At 40.6% G+C, this 25,523-nt stretch overlaps 1 long non-coding RNA gene across 3 annotated transcripts in view; it reads left to right on the top strand.

Moving 5' to 3' along the window:
• Positions 1 to 4,837: 4,837 nt before the first annotated feature.
• LOC120537429 overlaps positions 4,838 to 25,523 on the top strand; it is a 33,063-nt gene continuing 12,377 nt past the window's right edge. Inside the window, exons 1-3 of one of the 3 annotated variants that reach the window (XR_005635325.1) lie at positions 4,838 to 4,885; positions 5,116 to 5,193; positions 14,546 to 14,581. This is a non-coding gene — a long non-coding RNA (uncharacterized LOC120537429). Of the gene's footprint in view, positions 4,886 to 5,115; positions 5,198 to 14,545; positions 14,582 to 25,523 lie in introns of those variants that run through there. The other 2 variants (XR_005635324.1, XR_005635323.1) reach the window with 2 other exon arrangements.

Genomic DNA, 25,523 nt, shown 5'->3' with positions numbered 1-25,523 from the left:
GTGCTGCTATGTCCTTTTTGTAGCCCTGTGTTGGCTGGGATTGGCTCCAGCGGACCCCCGTGACCCTGTAGTTAGGATATAGCGGGTTGGATAATGGATGACTGGATATTCTTACATCAGTGCTTCCAGAAGGACAGCTTTTAAGCGAGATTGAGCTTTTGACTGGAAGGCAACACTCCTGACTAATGAACGTAACAGAGCCCAGCTGCAGAAGAGACAGCCTGAAGCCTCAGACAGATTCAGTGACCTGAGACATTCTGAAGCCCATAAGTTGACACCCTTGTCAGTGGTGTCACTTTTGGCTCCGCCCACTTGCCAGGAGTCTCTCCCCTGTTTTGCTGAGGTTCCGTCACATATATTACACACACTCAAACCAGTGGACTCGGTAGTTTTGAGGCCTGTGTATTTAGCATTTATTAAACTTCTTAACCATCAAGATCTCTCAATTCCGCATCTGAAGCAAAACCACAGAATGGATGTCTTTTTCTTTTATTGGTTTTATATACTAGGTGGGCTCTGCCGCCTGCTCGCTTCACTTGCCAACCCCTGGGCTCTGCCGCTCATGTATGGGGCAGTGGATGGACAATTTAAACAGATTGTTATTATCATGGGAATTGTTACAAATGCATAACAGACCTAATTATTTTACATTATAGCGAGTAATTAACCATAGTAGAAAATAGTGAAACGTAATAAATTGAAAGAAAGTTATGTTTCATTGGTATTCGTTGTGTTATACGTTTTCGTTCTGTTTGGCTTTGAAATTAACATGCAAATACTTTTTAAACTTACATTTTTACTGTAAAACTTCAATCAAAACAATATTTGGAATTAACTTTTCGTCAATATCGCATTGAATTTTGATTCCGTATTTGGAGTTACATCGTGACAGAGCAATGTATAACTGCCCGTGAGTGAATATCGTTTCTCTAATAAACAAAGTGCCTTTTTCGAATGTTTGTCCCTGTGATTTATTAATTGTTATAGTTTTATTACGAATGGCATAGCAAGATCTCCTTCGGTGTCTAATGTTTTCTGTGGAAGATTTCCTACATTACCTTTATTGTTACCTATTAAAATTTTTGAATACAACTAATCTTGTCCCATTGCATAGCCCATCACATAAACTACGCAATAACATTACGATACATCCTTCTCTCAACAGTACCTCGGCTGGTGGAAGACCCGGACGGTGTTAACGGCTGTAGATATTCTTCGGGATATTGTAAGTTGTTGTTTTTATCTTCCACACGATCACCACCAACTGTTTCAGCATAGTCTATTGATATGCATTTAATCAATTTGCCGTGTAACCGATCAACAATTTTTGCATTAATTCATTTGACTTCCACGTTTCTCAGTGCTAGGATTGCCCGTGTACTCATTTCTTCTTTTGATAGCCCTTCGGGATGAAATTCTTCATTAAGATTTTGACATAATACACCTTCTTTTATTGGGAACTTAAAGTGAGGAAAATTTATAAGAGCTGAGAGCGCAGGAACTGTGTCTGACAAAAGCATTCACACAAATAAGAGGTGAGAGGACCGCGGGTGTGGGCCGTTAACTGGAAATGGTTGAGAGCTGAAAAAATCTCTTGGCAATAGTCTCGTCTCGTCTCAAGATTTTCTTTTATAATAGAGAGATATATATGTGGTTTAAAAAGCCAGATTTTATTTATGTTTAAAAAATTGAAATGAATCGATTTTCCAGGTAGAGCAACACATTACAGCATTAAAAGTATCCACGGAATCCAATTAGTAAATTATTTAATTGGACAGTTACACAAGAGGCAAAAATAAATGTTGCGTCTCTCACATGAATACAAAAAGGCCTCATAGTGTCTGAAGTGCTTGGATCTGTTGGAGGCCTAAAACTGTCCTGACTGCAGCTGGATTCTTTTCAATGAATGAGGGGGTTCCTCAGCTCCCATCTTTCTCTTCAAGCAACTAGATGACTTGTCATGTGGATTAGGCCAGGGGTCGCCAAGTCCAGTCCTGGAGGTCCACCGTGGCTGCTGGTTTTCACTCTAACCCTTTTCTTAATGAGTGCCCTGTTTATGCTGCTAATTAACTTCTTGTGAATTCATTTTATTTGAATTGCTTTTGTTAATAATTTCTCAATTTCTTTATTGTTCCTCTTTATTGCTTTGTTTCGTTCTGTAAATGGCGTCCAAACAGAAATGAAATATGAAATGAGTGAGCCAACAGAAAACCAACTCAGTGAGGGCCTCAAACTCCAACCAATTTCCCTCCAACCAGCTACTTAACAAGATGCCGATTCTTGCCGTTAATTAAACCCGTTCTTTAATTCCATGGCTTGTTGCTGCTCTCATGGTGCATTAGCAGACATTTCTGACACTGTTGATTTTTCTCTTTCTAAGGGCACTGGTAAAATGTTTTTTAAACATGCTGCGGTCTAAAAAGGCAAAATTAGATCCTGGAGTTTTAGCCAATTTTTGCCCAATTTCCCAACTGCCATTTCTGGCTAAAATTCTAGAAAGAATTATTTATAATCAATTGGTTGATCACCATAACTCCAATAATTTAATTGAGATCTACCAATCTGGCTTTAGGCGTTATCATGGTGTTGAGATGGCCCTCCTAAAAGTATTCAATGACATCTCTATTATTACTGACTCAGGTGACGCTGCAGTCCTTCTCTTCCTTGACCTGTCCGATGCCTTTGACACTAGTGACCATGAGATATTGCTGTTGCGGCTTGAACATCTTGTTGGGCTTAAAGGGGCTGCTCTTAACTGGTTCAGGTCATATCTAATTGGTCGACACATTTCAGTGACTTTAAATTCCTATTTTTCGTCTACTGCTCCTCTTAAATGTGGTGTTCCTCTGGGATTCATTTTGGGTTCTTTCTTATTCTCTATATACATTCATCCTATTGGAGGTATTTTTAGGAAATTTAACATTTCTTTTCACTGCTATGCTGATGATACTCAGGTTTATATTCCTGTCTCATTGCAACCCTGCAATAAATCAACTGCACAACTGTCTTTTTGATCCTGGATGGCTAATAATTTTCTTGATCTGAACCAAATTAAAATGGAGGTACTTATAGTGGGTCCATCGGCTAAACCCAAATTGGTCTTGGACTTCTTGGCTCTTTCTCTGTCTTTTGCAAACCTCAAGTCTGCAATCTTGGTGTTATTTTTGACAGTAACCTCTCTCTTGAGAAACAGATTATTTCTGTAGTTAAGAGTTGCTCTTTCCAGCTTCGTCTTTTAGGTAAGATCAAGCCTTTTTTATCTTCTAGGAATCTTGAGAAAGCTACTCATGCTTTTATATTTTCTCACCTTGATTGCTGCAACCCTCTGTATTCTAGGATTAGCAAATCCCTGATACGCAGGTAACAGTTGGTCCAGAATGCTGCCGCTCACTTTCTGGTTGGGGAAGAAACTCGGATTCTGTTTCTCCAATATTAGCTTCTTTACACTGGCTGCCTGTCAGTTTTCAAATTGATTTTAAAATCTTATTGCTAGTTTTTAAATCTTTTCATGGCCTTGCTCCTGCCTATTTATCTGAATTGTGTGTTTTACACCAGCCATCTAGAGTGTTTAGATCTTCTGGTCAGTTGTCTCTTGTTGTCCCTCGTACCAAGTGTAAAACTAAGGGGGACAGACGGGGCTTTTACAGCTGCTGCTCCTCGCCTGTGGAACTCTTTACCTCGTCACATAAAGGAGTCGTCTACAACTGAACTGTTCAAACCGAGATTAAAGACTCATTTCTAGTCACTTGCATTGCTTCAGTAATACTGATGGTTTCCTCATTGTGATTATGTAATCTGACTTCTATTTACTATTTACAGTATTTTATTTATGTTCTTTTATTTTATTCCTATTTATGCTAATTGTATGTTTTTCTTTTATTCTATTATTGTAAAGCACTTTGGCCACAGCATTCCTATGTTGTTTTAAATGTGCCATATAAATAAATTGACATTGACATTCTTTATTTTCAGTTATTGTATGATGGACAGCAGTTGTTTTGGTTCATTTTGTATCTCATTATTGTCTGGCTGCTAATTAAGGTAAAAGAAACAATTTAGGGGTCTGAGCCTTCAAGAACATCAGTTAAAATGAGTTCAAAAGAAATTAATTAGCAGCAAAAATGGGTCACTCATTAAGAAAAGGGTTAGAATGAAAACCAGCAGCCACGGTGGTCCTCCAGGACCAGAGCTGATGACCCCTGGATTAGGCCCCACAAATAACATGAGAATTTTTCAGGGACATTTTTGATGTTGTGTTGTTTTCATTCAGCATTGCTCTCCATAGACGCATGTTCTGTCAGAAACTTTGTTATATCCATTCTTGATGAAAACATTTTTTGAACAAATTTTTTGTCAGCCGTCACTAAAAAACTGTGTCATGATGTTGTTACATTTTCCTTTTTGTGACGTTAATATATGTTTCTATGCATGTTTTGCAGGAAAATCCATTTTTTTGTTTTAAAGAATCTGTGTGCATTATTTTCAGAATGAATTTTTGCCATTTTTATATTAGAACATTAGAAAAATTTAGATGAGAGCAGGCCATTCAGCCTAACAAAGCTTGCCAGTCCTACCCACTTAATTCCTCCAGAATAACATCAATCAAATTCTGACGGTCCCTTGTGTCTGCCACACTACTTGTTTATATTCTTCTGCGTTATTATTCTTGTTTCACATTCATTATGTACCACTTTGTTTGCCAGTTCCTAAAACGCTGCAGGGGATGTTGGGTGTGTTTCATCATCAACAAGACAAGTTAAAATCCGCCACCTTGGAATTCTACCCGGAGCAGTTCAGTGGATGCCAAGGTAACTTCCTCCATGTGATTCTGTTGATCTGTGTAACGACTACTGATCTGTTTTTCATTTCCAGTACACCTCTGTGGGTAGGGAAAAGGGTTGTTTTCTTTTTCTTTCTTTTGATAATCGCTTTGTTTGCCGCTTCCCGGTCCTTCTATATTCTGTCCATTTACAATGCTGGTGGCTGAACAACATTTAATATCAAATAAAACATTTTTTAATCATATTTAGGTGGAATATTTACTTTAAGTCAGTATGACGCCATCTTGGTGTTTTGGTTTTTTACGTTATCATTTGCATACTCTTTCTTAACCAGACGGAGACCCTCGAGGGGAGGATTATCATCATAATTCCATCATCGCTAGCTGGGACAGTCTGACAGAGGTGGAAGGAAGTAAGTAAGTTGATGTTTCTGCCAAACGACCTTTCAGTTGAAGTTTGTTTTTGGATTAATAAAGGACGTGACAGCCTGCATTTTCTGTATCGAGAGGGAGCCTGGCTCGCCCGTTGTTATTATCTAAATCCACCATACGGCGGTAGGACTGAGCTATTTACTTTTCTTTGGAAAACAACAGATCTTCCTTCTGATTTAGACTATCTGCCATTTGATCAAATACTTTTTTTTCCATGCATCAGAACTGTTGGGATTTGTTTTTGGTTTTCACTCTTTTGCCCTACATACAGGAAGGGAATTATTGGATTGCATTGGTGTTCACTTTGTGTGATATAAAATGTGCTTTTTATTTCTGAAAAGCTGTAACATTAGCTCTCTGGCTCCAATAATAAGACAGAATAACGAGGAAGTACTGTAGAGTGGTTGATGTTGCCAGGCTCCCTAGTAATTACATAAAATGTGTTTCCTATGAAATTCTTTATTTTTATTTTATTTTGTTTATTTGGACAAAAACATTATAACAAAATGTAATTTGATTGGGCAATTAGAGTACAATATGCTTCGTGAACAATTCAGACAGAAATCGGCATTCAACTCCACACCTAGCAAAAAGAACAATGCAAATAGAGAGTCCCATCTAAAACAGACAGACCTTCATATTGTGTGAGAGTAAAACACCAAAGCACAAGTGTGGCGTGGGGCACAGAATCGTTTAGTAAGCCACTTGTGGTGTTCCCTACTCCGTAATAACGTCAGTATTGTTGTACGGTGCAGAGACATGGACATTGAAGAAAAGGTAGGAAGACAAACTTCAAAGAACTGAAATGAGAATGTTGAGGTGGGCTTTGGGGTCTCACTAATGGAAAGACTGAGGAAGGAGGAGGTTAAGAGTAGGACAGGAATGGCAAAGATCAGAGAGAAAACTGGAAAAACTAAATTGAGCTGATGTGGACATGGTAAAGGGAAGAGAAATGAGAAGGAGATGATTGAGAGAGTCCGGAGAAGAAGTCTTGTTACAAGGAGAAAGAGGGGGGACAGAGGCTCAGATGATGTGACCATTTAAAGCTGGGGGGGGTTAAGCAAGTAGGATGTGAAGGATCAACAAAAATGGAGGAGAGTCATCTTGACAACAGACCCTAAAGGGATAATGAAGAAGAAGATGAAGTAAAATTAGTAGTAGGAGTAGTCTTGATGAAAATCCTTTCAAGGATTTTCTAGTTTTTCTTTGGAATAGACTTTTTGACCTTTTTGTTGTCTTGGAAGAAGGTGGTTTCATGATCTTGCTTTGCAGTCTTCTTGTAGCCTTGGTGGTAATTGTTTCATATGTGTCTCACATATCTGGGAGTGAGCTGCAGCAGCATGGATGTTAATTGGGTTGCCTTGTAAGAAACAAAGTGAGTTGTAGGAACAGTACATATATCTGATATAAAATCATTGCGCTGAATTTCGTAACGGTTTTTCATATGTTAGTATTTGTGTTCTTGTAATGCTTGATGTTTTGGGAGAATGAAAAATGAGAGCAATGCAGACCCTACCAGTTATTATGATGAGCCTCACGTCAGGGCTTGACCTGCATGTGTTTCGTCTCAATTTTGCTCTCTTGGTTCTGAATTCCTCCTTGGCTTCCACCCGCTGTGCTTATTCACTTTTTGAGGTAATTAACAGGACGTCTTACGGGCGTTCAGGCGGTCTGCTCTAAGTCAGTCGGTCAGTCGGTCGGTCGGTCGGTCGGTCAGTCAGTCGGTCGGTCGGTCGGTCGGTCAGTCAGTCAGTCGGTCAGTCAGTCGGTCAGTCAGTCAGTCAGTCAGTCAGTCCCAGGTCCTGTATGTCTAATGACCATTCATTACTCTTCCTGGCTGCCTGGTTGCTCCTTTTGCACTTAATCTTCTTTCTTTGCCTCTTTCTTTTGGATGTGGATTTTGCTCAGTTCTGGTTTAGTAGAATTTAAAAAATTAAATTTAATTTCAGTTGTATTTTTTAGTATTAGAAATTGCTTCCTTTTAATCTGCGTAACCCCTTTGCACCACCCTTCCTTTAATCAGTGTGTAAGAACCTTTATTATGGTGTTGACACCTCTATTGTTGGCATGTACAATATATGACAACTTCAGCCTTTGAACACATAACCAAATCACAGTTATTCATATTTTAACTAAAAAAAAAACTCTCTTTACTTAAATGCAAAATGAACAGGTTTCCAAACTTGGCGTTTTACAAATATATACAATTAGCCAACCTACGGCGTACCCTACACCGCATAATCAGGCCGGTTTTTTAATGATTTTTAAGCACAGGGAGAAAATTAACATTTGAAAAATCGGTAATGTAATAAATCAGCAAGAAAAGCAACATTATAACAATGCACGGAATGAACCAACACACAATCATCCGTGACTGAAAACTGGCGGACCGCCATCGCTCATGTGCCCACCTCCAACTCGTCACTTGAGTCGTTGTCGTCTTTGCACATTCCACATGCACCTGTGACTCACATAGACTTTTCATGTTCCTGCAGGAACATCTAAAAAGATGCATGTTTGTCGTGGATGCGAATTGTTGTATGTAGCGTGTAAAACAGCTTGCTATGGTGGACGCGGTCGTGCATCGTAACCGAAAACTCGGTTTTTAAAGACTGCTTACATTATTGTGTTTTACCCTCAGTTGTAAAGGATTGTTTTAAGGATCCCATGGGATACCCCTCGCAAACCGTTTAACACGCTGCATATGGCGACTCACCTCCGGTGTCTCACTTGTCGGCGGCTTAGTGAATCCACACCCCTTCCGACATGCTTTCCATGGTTGTCTTGCCTTAGTGAATTGTATATATAGATACATAATAAAACACCTGTGGTGGATTGGCACCCTGCCCGGCATTGGTTCCTGCTTTGTGCCCTGTGTTAGCTGGGATTGGCTCCAGCAGACCCCCGTGAACCTGTATTCGGATTCAGCGGGTTGGAAAATGGATGGATGGATGGATAATAAAACACAAACACTAAATTATTTACAGCTATACATATATCGTCGATCCGATACTACTGGTGAGCTCACCCTTATTAATTAGCACAGTCAGTGAAGTTTACTCACTAAGTCGGGGGCCCCAAACCGTAGCTCGGGTGTGTGGTGGCCAAACAAACAAAACAGAACTGGCCTCTTCACTTGAGGGTTTAATTCAAGCCACTTAAAACAAGCACAAAAAAACAACAACCACACAGACCTCGTTTGAATGTAATCTCCTTTATCCTCGGGTACCTCCTTTGGGCCTCTCATCTTCCTCTCTCTTGAACAACCTCCTCACTCACTGTTCACCAGTGCCGAACTCGTGTGCGGCCGTCTTTCTCTTCTTCAGGTCACCAAATCACTCCATCCACCATGTGTCAGTCCCTCTCCTCGCTCAACCCTCTTCGTATCCTGCAGCGGCACACTTACTTGTCCTTTCCATTGGCTATAGACACCCTCTGTTTGATGGTAGTCCCCTTACAGTGTTCCTCACTTGCTTTCTCCTCTCTGAAATATCTATCGCCTCGGTGCGTTGCTTTGCGCGTCAGCGCTTTGCTAGACTGTTGTTTCTCACTCGTTTCGGCTTTTCAATACACTGTATATTTCACGTTCCCTTTAGCGTTCTTCTATCGCTTCTTTCTGTCTAATCAGTTTAGCGTGTTGCTAAATCGTTCTCCTCTCCCGTCTTTTCATTTTATGTTTTAGTGGTTTGCTAAAACTATTTCCTCTTTCTTTTTCCGTCTCGTTTCGGCGTTCTGCCACAACTATCTTTCTTTCCTCCTTGTTTCTGCGTTTTGCCTGAAACTATCTTTCTTTCCTCCTCTTTCCCTTTCTTCAACTACCTTACCTCGACTGTGTCTAGGCCAATCAGAGGACACTTACATATCACACTTAATCCTACCCAACCCCCACAACTTGTACCCCATTTCAGTCAATAAACTTTATTAACACAAACTCGCATTCAGATATTCACTTTTTTCCTTTTTCTTTTTCTTTTTTTAAACCTAGCCCAGGTTACATCTGTATAGAGGGGCTTCTCAACATTTCTTATGTTAGTTTAAGTATTTCACTCCTTCCTTTCTTTTAGAATTTCTTTGTCATTTTTTCTTTCTTTTAAAATTACCATTTCAGTTGTTACATAAGGAGTTGTGTAATTCAAGTCTTTGTTACACTTCTCTCACATTGATCATTTAAGGTAATTACCTTTTTGTTTTCTTAAGCAATTCTAATAATTTGGCTATTCTAATTATTGATCTGTGGTTTAGGTTTCATTGAAACTTAGTGTATAGCTTAGTGCTATTCTGCTCCCAGTTAAGATTAAGCAATTAAGCCAAGAGCTTGTAGACTTTGGGTTGCTGTTAATTTAGTCCAACCTGTTTTGAGTTTTCAATGGATTACAAATCATTACAATCCGTAGCTGAAGTCCGCAGAAATCTAATAAACACACCCAGCAGGAGCGTGTGCTGGACGAAGAGTTTGGAGAACATGTCAGCCGCGAGACAAATTGGAGGTCAGAGCCTTGAAAAGGAACGCTTCTACAGCATTTGTTGGATTAGAAATCTAAAAAGGGGTTTTGTTCTCATGTTGGACTGACATTGAAGCTTGCTCCCTGTTTTCATTACTCAAGACCATAATGAGTGCAGAACTGCACTGGAAATCCTTTCTTTTCTTTGGCACTCAGTTGTTGAACTTGAATTGCATACTTTGTGGAAATGTCCTTCTTTGAGTTGCCATTCTATAAAGTCTTCTATTCTAAATATTCTTTATATAATGTCTTACACTACCCAATGAAATGATTTCTAGAGCTAGTTACCTGGGCAGTAAGTGTTTGGTACCCTTAAACAAATCAATATTTTGCGTGGGCTCCTTCAGAATGTAAAACTGAAGCAATTCACTTTGGTATACTACTGTATATTTTTTTCAAGTAGTTCCATGATGAATTCTTCCATGCTTCTTCTAGGATTTCTCGGTCCTCTTCTTATGACTTGGCTGCTTTTTATTCTTTTTGCATCAGTTGTTTTAAGAGCAGGGCTCTGAGGTGACTAGTTCACTACTGTTAGTTTTCCGTCTGTAGACATCTGCGCCAAGTAGGGCTTAAATATGTGTGAAGTTCTTATTATGCAGAAAAATGCTTTTTCCTGAAGGTACAAAATTTTGATTATATTCCACTGCAGTTTATCATTCCATTGACTTTGACCAGATCCCCAACAATGTGCCCCAAGAAAACCGAGCCACTACTTTCATCAACTCTTCTTATTGGTATCTCTGTGAACTAAAGATCTAAAGTGAGATGCTTCACTCCATAGGGCACCGGTTATAACTCCGTGTTTGATGGTCTTTTATGAAATTTGGACCTCTTCTGTTTGATGCTTTGGGTTCTTAGCTGCAGCACATCCCACACCATCATTTCTTTGTATAGTCAAAGGATGTACTTCCCTGCCAGATGAACCTTCCATATACTGTCCTTCTCTCCTTTAAGGAAATGACTTAAACACTACTTATCGAATATTTTTTTTGTTTTTCTTGTGTTTTGAGTCTTTAATGTGTCCAGTTTCTTCTAATTTCTTTATTCCAGCTTGAACACCACATCCTGAGCACGCGATTTGGTGTGCTATTAATACGAAGCTGTGATTTTCATACCTGTGAAGGTATCTTTACTTAGTCATTTGCAAAACTCTCCCCTTGAGACGCCCTGGTATTTGTTGCACTGGTTGCCATTAATTTATTAATCTGTTCCAGTAACACACCTGGTTTGCTTCATCCCTATCTCGTTAATCAGAATCAGGTGTGCTGTTAGTGGAATTTAGCCAATCCACTTACAGAATGTCTAGAGTGCCCAGAGGAGAGATTTGTGACCCAAACCTGTGGTGTTCAAGCTTGTGTTCTAGAAGTCCACGTAGAAGCCCTTGTTACTTGATATTGTATCACTGCTTATTTATAATTTACTCTAATCTGATATTTTGTTTTCATAAGCTATCATATATATTCATGTATGAATCGGGCCTAGGGCGGCACAGTGGGGCAGTTGGTAGCGCTGTTGCCTCGCAGTTAGGAGACTCAGGTTTGCTTCCCGGGTCCTCCCTGTGTGGAGTTTGCATGTTCTCCCCGTGTCTGCGTGGGTTTTCTCCAGGTACACCGGTTTCCTCCCACAGTCCAAAGACATGCAGGTTAGGTACATTGTTGATTCTAAATTGTCCCTAGTGTGTGCTTGGTGTGTGTGTCCTGCGGTGGGTTGGCACCCTGCCCGGGATTTGTTTCCTGCTTTGCGCCCTGTGTTAGCTGGGATTGGCTTGAGCAGACCCTGTGACCCTGTAGTTAGGATATAGCAGGTTGGATAATGAATGGATGGATGGATGGCTGAATCGGGCCTTCAAACCCAAAATATCGAAAATAAAATCAGACCCTGACTTATACGCCTGTTCAAAAATGTGACATATATTTTATTATTTTTTTTTTTACATCTTCCTACTTCCTCCAATCTTGCATCCGTTTCTTAGACACATTGAATTTTGTTGCAGCAGCGCAGTTACCAATTTCTTTCTCTACTTCAACAATGCTTAATTTAAAACCAGCTTCATATTTTCTTCTGATCAAATGCTCCATCATATATAAGGGATGCTTTTACGAGAAAGATGTATGAGGGTGTGAGATACAAAAAAACACAAAACAGTTGAAATGTTGCTTCGGAATAGTTCGGGTGTTACCGTGTGGTCACGTAGGCACAATACAGAGAACAAAAGGCTGTGTGCTCCGTGGTTACTCTCTCAGGTGGGTGTTAGCATATCATAATCTCTTGGACCAATAGCATGAGTTTTCCCGCATTCGACTTAAATGATCGACATTATAAAATACCAGAAATTATGATGTAAAATCAAATCCAGACTATTCCGTGGAAGAACTTATCCGCGAGTATATACGGTAATTAAAATGAATACCCAGGTAACCTTACAAGTAGTTTCTTGGCCAGTCTAAGACATGTACATATGTATTACCATAATGAGTTTCATCGCATACTATAGGTTTGCATGATTTTTACATACCTTCTCATTGTACACAGACTCATTTTTCTGTTTTTGAAAATCTGGTTAAATATAAAGATGACGCAGGGACGTGCGGTCAGGTAAGCCTCACCTGTCATCATGAAAAGTAAAAAAAAACAATAATGATAACATAAAATAAATGTATCCTCTGGTCTGTGCTATAAATTTGTTTTCTGTATGATTCCAATAATTTTGATCGTTTTATAATGAAAATCGCTGACTTTGCTCATTTCCTGTTAAAATACAGGGGAGAAACGTGAGGTGCAGCAGCGATGAGCCTCACCTCACCTCAGACTGTGCTCTCCCTCACACACGAGGTTGATGCATGCAGTTGTCGCAGACCTATTGCTGTCTCTCTGTATGTCTCCAATATAATGTTTGTAGACACGTTTATTATACACCCTGACTTTTCACATTCAGGCTAATATCTTTAATGAATGTATGTGACATATTTAGTCTTGCTGAACAGACATAAAACCGCAGTGAAAAAGCACAAGTTGAGATAGACAGTATCGGACCACACCGAAGGGGGCACATGTGAGCCCAACAGGTGCTTGTTGCTGCTTTTCTTCTACGCAGACAATCTGGGCGCCAATAAGTTAGCGATATCAGAATTTCAAGTGCACTGCAGCGGTCTATTTAGTTTTATTTTTTGTTCCGACTATCTGCCAAAATGGACGATTATATATCTAAGCTTAAAAATTTCTGAAAACTGGACTTTCAGTCAAAACAGGAAGTGATAAATAGCGGAAGACCAACGACAGAGCTAAAAGGTTTGCTTCAAACTAAGAGACAAAAGACAACTTGTTCTTTTCAAATGGAGTGATACACCCAAAAAGACTGGCTGTGTGGCTGTTCTACGAGAAACTGTCTTTACTGCTTTCCGTGCCTTTTGTTCTCAACTTCTGACAATGCCTGGACTAACTTGCGATATTGTGACATGAAAAATTTACCAAGAAGCCTGCAGTCAGCATATAAACTACTCTTTTGGGTTCATATATTTGTAAATCAGACAAGGAGTCAGTGCCTCACCAGCCATGAACCTCACTGCACTCAGATGAGGTTAAGGGTCCCAAAAATTGGTGATACGAACTGCGTTTGGTCTTGGTAGCAAAGAATGTCTTCAGCTTAGTAGTACCAAATGTTTCCCAGTGTCCTTCGTGTAGTGGTTGCGTAGTTGTCTTGCCTTGCAAGAACGAGAATCTGCCATCATCTTATCACTTGAAAATTGCTTCTGTGGTGTGACTTTTGTCTTGGAGAGTTTCAAGTTATTTTTGTCTGATCATTTAGGCATTAAAGAAAGCAACACTGTGATCTAAATCTAGCATCTGCTTGCCCACTGAAGGGGAATCCTTTGGAGGGATCCTCAATTTTTCTTTTAGTCAGCTGCGCCAGGTTGATTCTTAACTTTCTTAATTTTTAACAACACTCTGAATTGAGACAAGAACATCACCCTCATTATTACAAAAGTAGAGCACAAGACTCAGGAAGCTTAGCATTTGTAATTAATTTTTTCTCAGCCATCATCGAGAGTGTTCTGATCTTATGTAAAAGATGAAGGGTGAATTTCTTACCCATTGTCTGTCTGTAACTTCTCAATGTTTGTGATAAAGAGAGTCTGTCAAGGTACGAGTAGCCTACGGATGGCACAGAAGGGAGTACAAGTCTAAGAGGTGCTCTTCAGGAAGTGGAGTGGTGAACAAGGAAAGGAGGAGAGGAACAATGGCAGAGGACAATTTGGATGAAACTATCCCACCTGCATGTCACTGAATGACCACTGAACCTAGAACTGCTAGAATCCTAACTAGGAAAAGAAAATCCGAACACATTTCTCCAGTTTTAATGTCACTACACTGGTTGCCTGTGTCATTCAGGATTGACTTTAAAATTCTGCTTATGGTTTATAAAGCCTTAAATAATCTCACCCCATCTTATATATCGAATGTCTGACACCTTATATTCCAAATCATAACCTCAGATCCTCAAATGAGTGTCTCCTTAGAATTCCAAAAGCTAAACTTAAAAGAAGTGGTGAGGTGGCCTTCAGCTGTTATGCACCTAAAATCTGGAATAGACTGCCAATAGGAATTCACCAGGCTGATACAGTAGAGCACTTTAAAACACTGCTGAAAACACATTACTTTAACATGGCCTTTTTATAACTTCATTTTAATCTTAATTTAACTTAATCCTGATACTCTATATGTTCAATCTCCTCAAAATAACTATTCATGGTGGCTCTAAAATCGGTACTGACCCTTACTCTCTTTTCTGTTTCTTTTTCTGGTTTCTTTGTGGTGGTGGCGCTACTCAAAGCTTCATGATGCTCCAACAATGATGGACGGATTAAAAGGCAGAAGTCTACGTGACCATCATCATCATCAAGCCCTTCCGTGAGAACCCTAAATCCAAAGAGGACTGTTTCATTTATGTTAGGTAGAATGCCCAGAGGGGACTGGGTGGTCTCATGGTCTGGAATCCCTACAGATTTTATTTTTCTCCAGACATCTGGAGTTTTTTTGTTTTTTCTGTCCCCCCTGGCCATTGAACCTTACTCTTATTCGATGTTAATGTTGATTTATTTTGTTTTATAATTGTATCTTTCATTTTTCTATTCTCTAATATGTAAAGCACTTTGAGCTACTGTTTGTATGAAAATGTGCTATATAAATAAATGTTGTTGTTGTTGTTGAACCTGTGCCTATTAGAGAACTAAAGGGTCCTGAAGAGACCCGGTTTTTTTTTGTTTTTTTCTTGTGGTAAATTGGTTGGGGGTTGCTTCTTTTTCTAGTCAGTCTCTCTGATTTGAGGAACATTAAGATGCAGACATGCTTTTGATGGACTATTAGAACATTAGAAGCATTTAGACGAGAACGGGGCATTCAGCCCAACAAAGCTTGCCAGTCCTATCCACTTAATTCTTCCAAAATAACATCAAGTCACATTTTGAAAGTCCCTAAAGTCTTCCTGTCTACCACAATACTTGGTAGCTTATTCCAGGTGTCTATGCTTCTCCGTGTGAAGAAAAATTCCCTAATGTTTGTGCGAAATATACCTTAAAACGTTTTCAACTGTGTTCCCTGTGAACTCATTTCAGCATACTGTAAGTCTTGATCCACTATACTAATTCCCTCCATAGTTTTAAACACTTTAATCATGTTTTCTCTTAATCTTATTTTGCTTCAACTAAAAAGGCTCAGCTCTTTTAGTCCGTCCTCATAATTCATCCCCTGTAGCCCTGGAATCAGCCTAGTCGCTCTTCTCTGGACCTTTTCTAGTGCTGCTATGTCCTTTTTGTAGCCTGGAGACCAAAACTGCACAAAGTACTCAAGATGAGGAATCACCAGTGCGTTATAAAGCTTGAGCAACAACAACAACATTTATTTCTATAGCACATTTTCATACAAAAAGTAGCTCAAAGTGCTTTACATAATGAAGAAAAGAAAAATAAAAGCCAAAATAAGAAATTAAAATAAGACAACATTAGTTAACATAGAAAAGGAGTAAGGTCCGATGGCCAGGGTGGACAGAAAAAACAGAAAAAAACTCCAGACGGCTGGAGAAAAAAAAAAAAAAATTCTGCAGGGGTTCCAGGCCATGAGACCACCCAGTCCCCTCTGGGCATTCTACCTAACATAACTAAAATAGTCCTATTTGTAGTTAGCAGAACCTCCTGTGACTTGTACTCCACACATCAAGGCGCTATATAACCTGACATTCTGTTAGCCTTCTTAACAACTTCTGAACACTGTCTGGCAGTTGATAGTTGACATCACTGAGACTCCAATGTCCCTCTTAAAGGTGTACATTCAATTTTCAGACCACCCACTTTTAATGAACTTCTTTGCTATGTTTGCAGTCTCACTGTAGAATTGTTGTCGGTGTATTAATGTCTTGTTGTAAATCATCTCATGTTGTCTGGGGGAGATGTGCTGCTGTGCAGGATTTTGTGCATTGTTGATATATTACGCTTTTGTGTTTTCCAAATTTACAGTAATTTCTTTTGCATTTTTTCATTTACATCTGTTGGTGTGTTCTGTATTTGAGACTACGGTTAGTCAGTTATTTGCAGCTCCTGGTTGTTGCTTTGCTGCTACTCACTTTTGGTGGTCAACAGCTTACTGTACAATTGTGCTGGATCAGGGGGTGAGAAAAGAGCCTCAAGGAGTGTTACAGTTTCACCATTGCTGTCTGGTTCTTTTCCATCTCCCTCCTTTCCAAGACCAGGCCAAGGCAGGTGGCTTGCTCTGTTGAGAAGATCACTGGCAGTTTGCTTCCATCAATAAGAAATTTTGTTCACTGCCAAGATTAACAACAGAGCGAGGAAGCTCTTTGCAGACTCTGCTCTGCCTGGCAGCCATGTATTCACCAGCATATCATCCCAGAAGAGTGAAACTGCATTGCCACATGGACTACACGTCATCTCCATAGCGTCTTTCCTGTAGCCATTCAGCTCCCTAACACATGTGGTCAGTTGTACTCTTCTATGCCTTTTCCCTCCCTACAACGTCCAGGTTTTTAATGTCACTACTTGTTAAGCTGTATTGTACACTGGAATCAGAAGGTATTCCAACCCCTTCAATTTCTGCATACTTGTGGTGTAGATTTCATTTTAAATGGATAAATTTGGCACTTTTGCCCATCAAACTACACTCAAAAATGCATAATGACAAAAAGAAGAAGAAAACCTGATTTCAGAAAGGTTTACAAATTTATTAAAAAACAAAACGGGCATCACAGTGGTGTAGTGGGTAGTGCTGCTGCCTGGCAGTTAGGAGACCCGGGTTCACTTCCCAGGTCCTCCCTGCGTGGAGTTTGCATGTTCTCCCCGTGTCTGTGTGGGTTTCCTCCCACAGTCCAAAGACATGCCGGTTAGGTGGATTGGCGATTCTAAATTGTGCTTGGTGTGTGGGAGTGTGTGTGCACCCTGCCCGGGGTTTGTTTCCTGCCTTGCGCCCTGTGTTGGCTGGGATTGGCTATAGCGGACCTCCGTGACCCTGTAGTTAGGATATAGCGGGTCGGATAATGGATGGATAGATTAAGAAACAAAACTGGAAATCTCTCATGTACGTCAGTATTCAGATCCTTAATTCACTAAAGCCCCTTTAGCAGCAAATACATCTTCACATCTTTTTGGGTTAAGTGTCTATAAGCTTTGCTCACCAGAAATGAGCGGTTTATCCCATTCTTTCTGGCCCCATCAGGTTTGATGAGAAGCTTCTCTAAACTACCATCTTCAGGTACCTCCTTAGATGTTTCTTGGAGTTTAAGTTGGGTCCTTTGGCTGGGCCACTCAAGGTCAATCAGAGAATTGTCCCAAAGCCATTCCAGTGTTGTCCTGGCTCTCTGGTTTGGGTCATTGTCGTGCTGAAAGGTGAACCATCACCCCGGTCTGAGGTCACGTACACTGTAGTGCGGGATCTCTCTGTACTTGGGTGCATTCATCCTTCCCTCAGTTCTGAGCAGCTTTCCTGTCCCTGCCTCTGAGAAGCACCCCAATAGTGTGATAATGCCATCATCATGCTTCACCACAGAGACAGAACTAGACAGGTGATGAGCAGTGCCAGGTCTTCACCACACCTCGTATTTGGAGTTTTGCCTAATGATTTCAGTTTTTGTCTCATCATATTCAAGAATCTCCCTCTACTTTTTCTTTGAGTCCTTTAAAGTCCATTGAGCAAACTCCAAGTGGAAGTTATCCAGTCTATCATAAACATCTGATTGATGGAGTGCTGCTCAGTTGATCGTACTTCTTGGCAGTGATTGGTAGGTGGCCCTGCATCTTGGGAGACTGCACCCAAAAAAAACAGGCATTGATACACGGAAACAATGAAAAACAAAGCAGAGGACTGGGTTTCTGGTTATCTCCTTGACCAAGACCCTTCTTACTTGGTTACTCAGTTTGGCTAGATGACCAGCTCTAGCAGGAATCCTGCTGTGGTATAGCGGGTCCACAGCTCAGATCAAAGGCCACTTCTTAAATAAATAATCGTCACCCTCGCAGCTTAGAGAGAGGGTGTGGTAGTGTGGCTGGAGCGGTTCCCCGGTGAATTCGTGATGCGGACGGTCCTCGCTTAAGTGCACAGGTGAGGAGTCATCTGCATTCGTAATTGTTGCCTGGAGCTGCTGATTGCTACATCTGATCCACGTCCCTGGAGCATATAATAGAAGCGCGAGGTGGTTGGGAGAGAAAAAAAGGAAGGAAAGAAGAGTGAGAAAGAACGGAGGCTAATGGAGAAATAGGTGGCAGCAAGGAGAAAGCTGGTGCAGGAGAGTAAGAGCGAGAGCGTGAGCTGGCTCATGAAGGTTCAATGCAGCTGGTAGGAGAGCCCTGGAGGAGTGTTTGGCCAACTCTCGGAGGGGGCAGATTGAAGCGGTCGCTCCAGCTGAGCAGTTTCAAGGAGGGGTCAACTGGCCGTTGGAGGGAGCGGAGCCGAGGAGGCTTTGGGCGTGTTGAGCCCCAGCATGAGCGCTCTGGCCGCTGGGGAAGGAACCCAAGTCTCTGTCTAGTTGGAGCCCGAACTAGCCGGGGATCGGAGGGCTACCAGACCAGAAAAGAAGGAGCTGGAAGGGCGATTCTCATGTTGCGGGGCCCGTAGGGGAGAAGCAGGGGAGCCGCCAGTAGAGGAACGCACCTGGCTTTAGTTTTAAAGAAAGACTGCTTCCAGCCGTTATTTTAATCTCGCTTTTTAAAGGATTTTTTTTTCTATTATGTTTTTTAACCTCCACAGTTCACTTGTTTTTATGGATTATTTATTTAATGACTTATTTGAAGCCTGCACTATTTATTTGAACACTTTGATTTTGTTGTTTTTTTTTTTAATCAAAGCACTTTGCACTTTTTGCACCATCCCCTTGCTTCATGGTTGATGTCTTCACTGCCTAGCTCATCGGTGACATTACCGATGGTGTCGGGTTCGAGAGCTCCCAGAAGCTGGATAGTAACATGGAGCAGAACCTGCATCGTCACACCTGCTGGTTCCAAACTTCTTTCATTCCACAATTATTAAGGCCATTGTGGTCCTGGGAACCCTCAAAGATTTAGAAATGGCTTCATCAGCTTGTCCTGATTTGTACCTCACCACAATTTGATCACAGAGAGCTACAGAGACACCCTTGAACTTCAAAGCTTGGTTTTTGTCTTGACATGCAGTTTGAATTGTAGGGCCTACAATACAAAGGTGTGTGCCTTCCTAAATGATGTCCAATCAATTCAGTTTGGCACAGGTGGTCTCCAATCAAGTTCTAGATGTTTCTCAAGGAGAATAAAAGCGAACAGGATGCAACTGACCACAGGTTGGAGTGCCACAGCAATGGGTCTGAATCCTAACATGAATTATAGGTAATTGAGGAGAGATTGATGGTAAAAAACATCAAATTTATCCATTTAAAATTAAACGTACAACATAAAGTGTGCCGAAAGTGGGGTCTGAATACTTTCCAAATCCACTGTATGCTGTGATTCTACTAAGATTATGAAGCTTCAGTTGTGATTTTGTGATGATTAATAATTATCACATGTTACATGGCAATTTTTATGACAGTTATGTCATCATGTCCCAGTTTTGGTAGCGTTGTGAACCGTCGCTGCTGCCACCGGCTTCTTATTTTTGGTGGTAGTCTCCCATTGCTACCACATGGTCACCAGAAACCACTTTGCACAATGTTATCATGCTGCTGGTATTTAAGATATTTCGAGAACAAAGAAAAATAAGCTTTTAATTAGTGAATTATTGGGGAAAAGTTATTCATATACTCAGGAAGTTTTGCCAGTTTAATTTGATTTAAATTCTATTTTGTTGCCAGGCTTTGAATCCTCTGGATTTTTGACTTTTGCCTGTCAGACTTCTCGTTTTGTGTTTGCTCTGCTTAACATTTCCATTTCACGGTCCATTTCTCTTTTTCTTTGGCTTGCCTGCTCATTGCCCCCACTGGACACTTGACCTGATTGTACATCTGTATTTCTACAGTATGGCATGGAGTGCTTTCAGTGTGGTTAGTTTGTTGGATGCCATAAGCAGAGCCCACACTGTTGCTGGCTCCTTCTCTTGTCTGGCTTTTATATTGCTAGCATTTTATATCATAGCATTGATGCCAAGACTAATTCTTGCATGGTTCATATACTGGCAATAAACTAATCTGAACCTGAAGTGGTGGTGGCACACTGAAGTGGTGAGCAGCGCATCGTCCATATGCATCCTGGATTGAATGTGCGTGTGAAGTCTGCACAGTCCTCTCCGGGTACACCGGTCTCACGCCCCTAACCCAAAGGTGTGATAGTTAGGTTAGGTTAGGGTTATTGGAGAATACTCCCCCTCTATTGGGGGAGGGCTATTATGCAGGTACACTAACCACGAGTATTAATACTAATTTTCTCAATTTTAAGATACATAAAGATTCTAAAGTATCTATACCATCAATTAGTCATTCATAATCCCTTTAATAAATATCATTAAGATAAGACCATATCCAACCCATAAATTATTTTTTTCTCCAGCCTTTGGAGTTTTTTTTTTTGTTTTTTCTGTCCACCCTGGCCATCGGACCTTACTCTTATTCTATGTTAATTAATGTTGACTTATGTTTATTTTTTATTGTGTCTTCTATTTTTCTATTCATTTTGTAAAGCACTTTGAGCTACATTTTTTTTGTATGAATATGTGCTATATAAATAAATGTTGATTGATTGATTGATTGATTGATTAATAAATTACTTTAAAAATGAGGTAAAATCCTAGTCCCATTCCAATGACATTATATATTAGGGTAAAAATTACTTTTCAAAAAATGAATCTAGGATAAAAGGGATAATAAGAATTAATTATTAATTCACTTCCCGGGTCCTCTCTGCGTGGAGTTTGCATGTTGTCCCCGTGTCTGCGTGGGTTTCCTCCCACAGTCCAAAGACATGCAGGTTAGGTGCCCTGGCGATTCTCAATTGTCCCGTGTGTGTGCTGAGTGTGTGGGTGTGGGTGTGTGTGTCCTGCAGTGGGCTGGCGCCCTGCCCGGGATTGGTTCCTGCCTTGCGCCCTGTGTTGGCTGGGATTGGCTCCAGCAGATCCCCGTGACCCTATGTTCGGATTCAACGGGTTGGAAAATGGATGGATGGATGCAACTTGGTCTTCACTATTTAACATTACAGCCCATTGTACACCCAAATAAATATTTAAAATTAGGGACCCATTTTAATCTTAACATTAGGCATCAGTAGGGTACATACTACTTCAAAGAACTATTTCTAACAACACTATCTTAACATCAGGGCTACCGTTTCTACTAACTTTAAGTTTAGTCTTTGGGCGAGGGGTAGATGGTCTAATTAATATTACTAATTGGACGCACTGGAGAAGTCTCAAAATATCCTGCCAAATCCACCAAAGCCTCAAATGCTAATGATGTGTTCATTTTTGAAAACTTGAGAATTTTATTCTCCTCATAAAATTGATCCAAGAAAAAGTAATATGCTGTGGCCCCTATCGGTTTCACTTTCTCTAAGCTCTCCTATTCCTTATCAATGAGGTCCAACCGTTCAGCTCTAAGCTCCTCAAATGGCTGTATTCTAGGTGTTAATAAAAGATTTACATATGTTTCTGGAAAAGAAAAAAACTGTATAAGTTGTCTTAATATATGTAAATCAGGTTTCATTTTCCTCATAATTTCTTAACATGAGGTTATGGTGGTACCTTTTTCAGCGCCTTAATTAACCCAATCAAATTTAATTTCATAATAATCTCTATCTGAAGACCCAGCGCCAGTACCGACCCCAAGTTCCAATACATCACATCACCTATAAATATGGCGGGATGACTATAATTCGGTTGCCAATTATCTATAGAATTTAATTTATTTGGCTCCACCATAATTTGTTTAATAGGCGACGAATGGGATACCAGAGATACAGTGATACAGAGATACAGTGGTGTGAAAAACTATTTGCCCCCTTCCTGATTTCTTATTCTTTTGCATGTTTGTCACACAAAATGTTTCTGATCATTAAACACATTTAACCATTAGTCAAATATAACACAAGTAAACACAAAATGCAGTTTTTATTTATTTATTTTTTTTAATTAATTTTATTACAATCCATACATAGCAATCAAGTTTTTACAAAAAAAGAATTATGTTAAGAACAGATGCAGTTTTTAAATGATAGTTTTTATTATTTAGGGAGGAAAAAAATCCAAACCTACATGGTCATGTGTGAAAAAGTAATTGCCCCCTGAACCTAATAACTGGTTGGGCCACCCTTAGCAGCAATAACTGCAATCAAGCGTTTGTGATAACTTGCAATGAGTCTTTACAGCTCTGGAGGAATTTTGGCCCACTCATCTTTGCAGAATTGTTGTAATTCAGCTTTATTTGAGGGTTTTCTAGCATGAACCGCCTTTCTAAGGTCATGCCATAGCATCTCAGTTGGATTCAGGTCAGGACTTTGACTAGGCCACTCCAAAGTCTTCATTTTGTTTTTCTTCAGCCATTCAGAGGTGGATTTGCTGGTGTGTTTTGGGTCATTGTCCTGTTGCAGCACCCAAGATCGCTTCAGCTTGAGTTGACGAACAGATGGCCGGACATTCTCCTTCAGGATTTTTTGGTAGACAGTAGAATTCATGGTTCCATCTATCACAGCAAGCCTTCCAGGTCCTGAAGGAGCAAAACAACCCCAGACCATCACACTACCACCACCATATTTTACTGTTTGGTATGATGTTCTTTTCTGAAATGCTGTGTTCCTTTTATGCCAGATGTAACGGGACGTTTGCCTTCCAAAAAGTTCAACTTTTGTCTCATCAGTCCACAAGGTATTTTCCCAAAAGTTTTGGCAATCATTGAGATGTTTCTTAGCAAAATTCAGACGAGCCCTAATGTTCCTTTTGCTTAACAGTGGTTTGCGTCTTGGAAATCTGCCATGCAGGCCATTTTTGCCCAGTCTCTTTCTTATGGTGGAGTCGTGAACACTGACCTTAATTGAGGCAAGTGAGGCCTGCAGTTCTTTAGACGTTGTCCTGGGGTCTTTTGTGACCTCTTGGATGAGTCGTCTCTGTGCTCTTGGGGTAATTTTGGTTGGCCGGCCACTCCTGGGAAGGTTCACCACTGTTCCATGTTTTTGCCATTTGTGGATAATGGCTCTCACTGTGGTTCGCTGGAGTCCCAAAGCTTTAGAAATGGCTTTATAACCTTTACCAGACTGATAGATCTCAATTACTTCTGTTCTCATTTGTTCCTGAATTTCTTTGGATCTTGGCATGATGTCTAGCTTTTGAGGTGCTTTTGGTCTACTTCTCTGTGTCAGGCAGCTCCTATTTAAGTGATTTCTTGATTGAAACAGGTGTGGCAGTAATCAGGCCTGGGGGTGGCTACGGAAATTGAACTCAGGTGTGATACACCACAGTTAGGTGATTTTTTAACAAGGGGGCAATTACTTTTTCACACAGGGCCTGTAGGTTTGGATTTTTTTTCTCCCTAAATAATAAAAACCATCATTAAAAAACTGTATTTTGTGTTTACTTGTGTTATATTTGACTAATGGTTAAATGTGTTTGATGATCAGAAACATTTTGTGTGATTAGGTTAGGGGTTAGAGAGAACTTAACTTGTTCCCAGGGGAAAATCTGGCTTTTAACAAAAGTTCAATAAATAAATATACACACACACTATGGCCTGAACACACACCAGAATGATTCAAAAGGTAGGGAATTTAAAAAGAATGAAAACTTCTGACTTGACAGTCCCAGTCATAGTGAGGCATTATGCAGACACATTGCTGTTTGTGTGAAGGAGTGGACCACCTCTACATCCACACCCTGAATAATGAGCAGACATAGAGGCTCTTTGGTGTGGTGAAAGTCAATAAGCAGTTTCTTGGTTTTACTGTTGTTAAGTTGCAGACAATTGCCTTTGCACCAACAAACAAACTTCTTCACCTGCCTCCTGTACTCTGTCTCTCTCTCTCATCCCCATTATCAATACACCCCATAAGTGTAGAATCATCTGAGAACTTTTAAAAGTGATATGACCTGGTCTGAGTTGTACAGACTAAGTTAGTTGGCACTTCTGGCTGGCTGTGTGTGAGTGTGATGGCATATGCTGGTGGGCCAAGCAATGGCGTGGCACCCTGTCCAGGGCTGTTTCCTACGTTGCACCGAATGTTGTTGTGATTGGCTCCAGCACCCCATGACCCTGAATTGGATTGAGTGGGTTTGAGATTGTAACACAATGTTGCCTTATAGGAAAGCGAATCCTTAATCTACTTGTACTGAATAAAAGGCAGCCCAGGACCTTTGCACCCTGAAGGATAAAGAATATGGTTTCTGAAATGGTTTCTGGGGTTTACAAACTGTCATGGAGTGAACTGTGCCAGAGCACTTGTTACTGGCTTGTCCAAAAGGAAACTGAGATGCTAATCTTGTTGTGGTCCTAAATGTTATGGTTCTGGCTTTTGGTCTTCAATTTTGTTACTTTTTTGGATTGACCACACTTATTTTCTCATGTCTTATTATTTACTAGCTACGTACCTATCAAAGATGGGGAATAGAATTGATTTTAAAAATATCTCCTATACCTTTCCTTAATATCCTCGTGTGTCCAGTGCTTCTTCTCTCAATTGTGTTCCTGTAAAGCCTGCTTCTCAGACTCTGTCATGCTGAGGTGGGTTGCTAGCCTCCTGTCCTCTTTTTGACTACCACCAATGGTGGAAGAACCCCGATTACCAGCTCCTGTGTTTGAAGGTGACTCTCAGTGTTCTTCCTATGCCTTTCCTTATGCGTCAGCCTCTCTTGTCCGGCTCTTCCTGTCTCAATTGCATTTGATTGGGCAGCTAAAGCAGAACCAACCAATCAGATTGCTTGAATGGATTGGATGCACACACAGGCAGTAGCATTTTATTTTATAATTTAATAGTTTAGCAGGGCGGCACGGTGGCGCAGTGGTACCACTGCTGCCTCGCAGTTAGGAGACCCAGGTTCGCTTCCCGGGTCCTCCCTACGTGGAGTTTGCATGTTCTCCCCGTGTCTACGTGGGTTTCCTCCAGGCGCTCCGGTTTCCTCCCACAGTCCAAAGACATGCAGGTTGGGTGGATTAGCAATTCTAAATTGGCCCTAGTGTGTGTTTGTGTGTGTCCTGTGGTGGGTTGGCACCCTGCCCGGGATTGGTTCCTGCCTTGTGCCCTGTGTTGGCTGGGATTGGCTCCTGCAGACCCCCGTGACCCTGTGTTCGGTTTCAGCGGGTTGGAAAATGGATGGATGTATGGATGGATAGTTTAGCATTTTATTATGAAGTAAATATAGTTTTGATG

Source organism: Polypterus senegalus, chromosome 10 (genome assembly GCF_016835505.1).
Source record: "Polypterus senegalus isolate Bchr_013 chromosome 10, ASM1683550v1, whole genome shotgun sequence".
Lineage (NCBI taxonomy): Eukaryota > Metazoa > Chordata > Cladistia > Polypteriformes > Polypteridae > Polypterus > Polypterus senegalus.
Note: the sequence above shows the minus strand (reverse complement) of the source record. Positions and strands in the feature narration are given on the sequence as shown.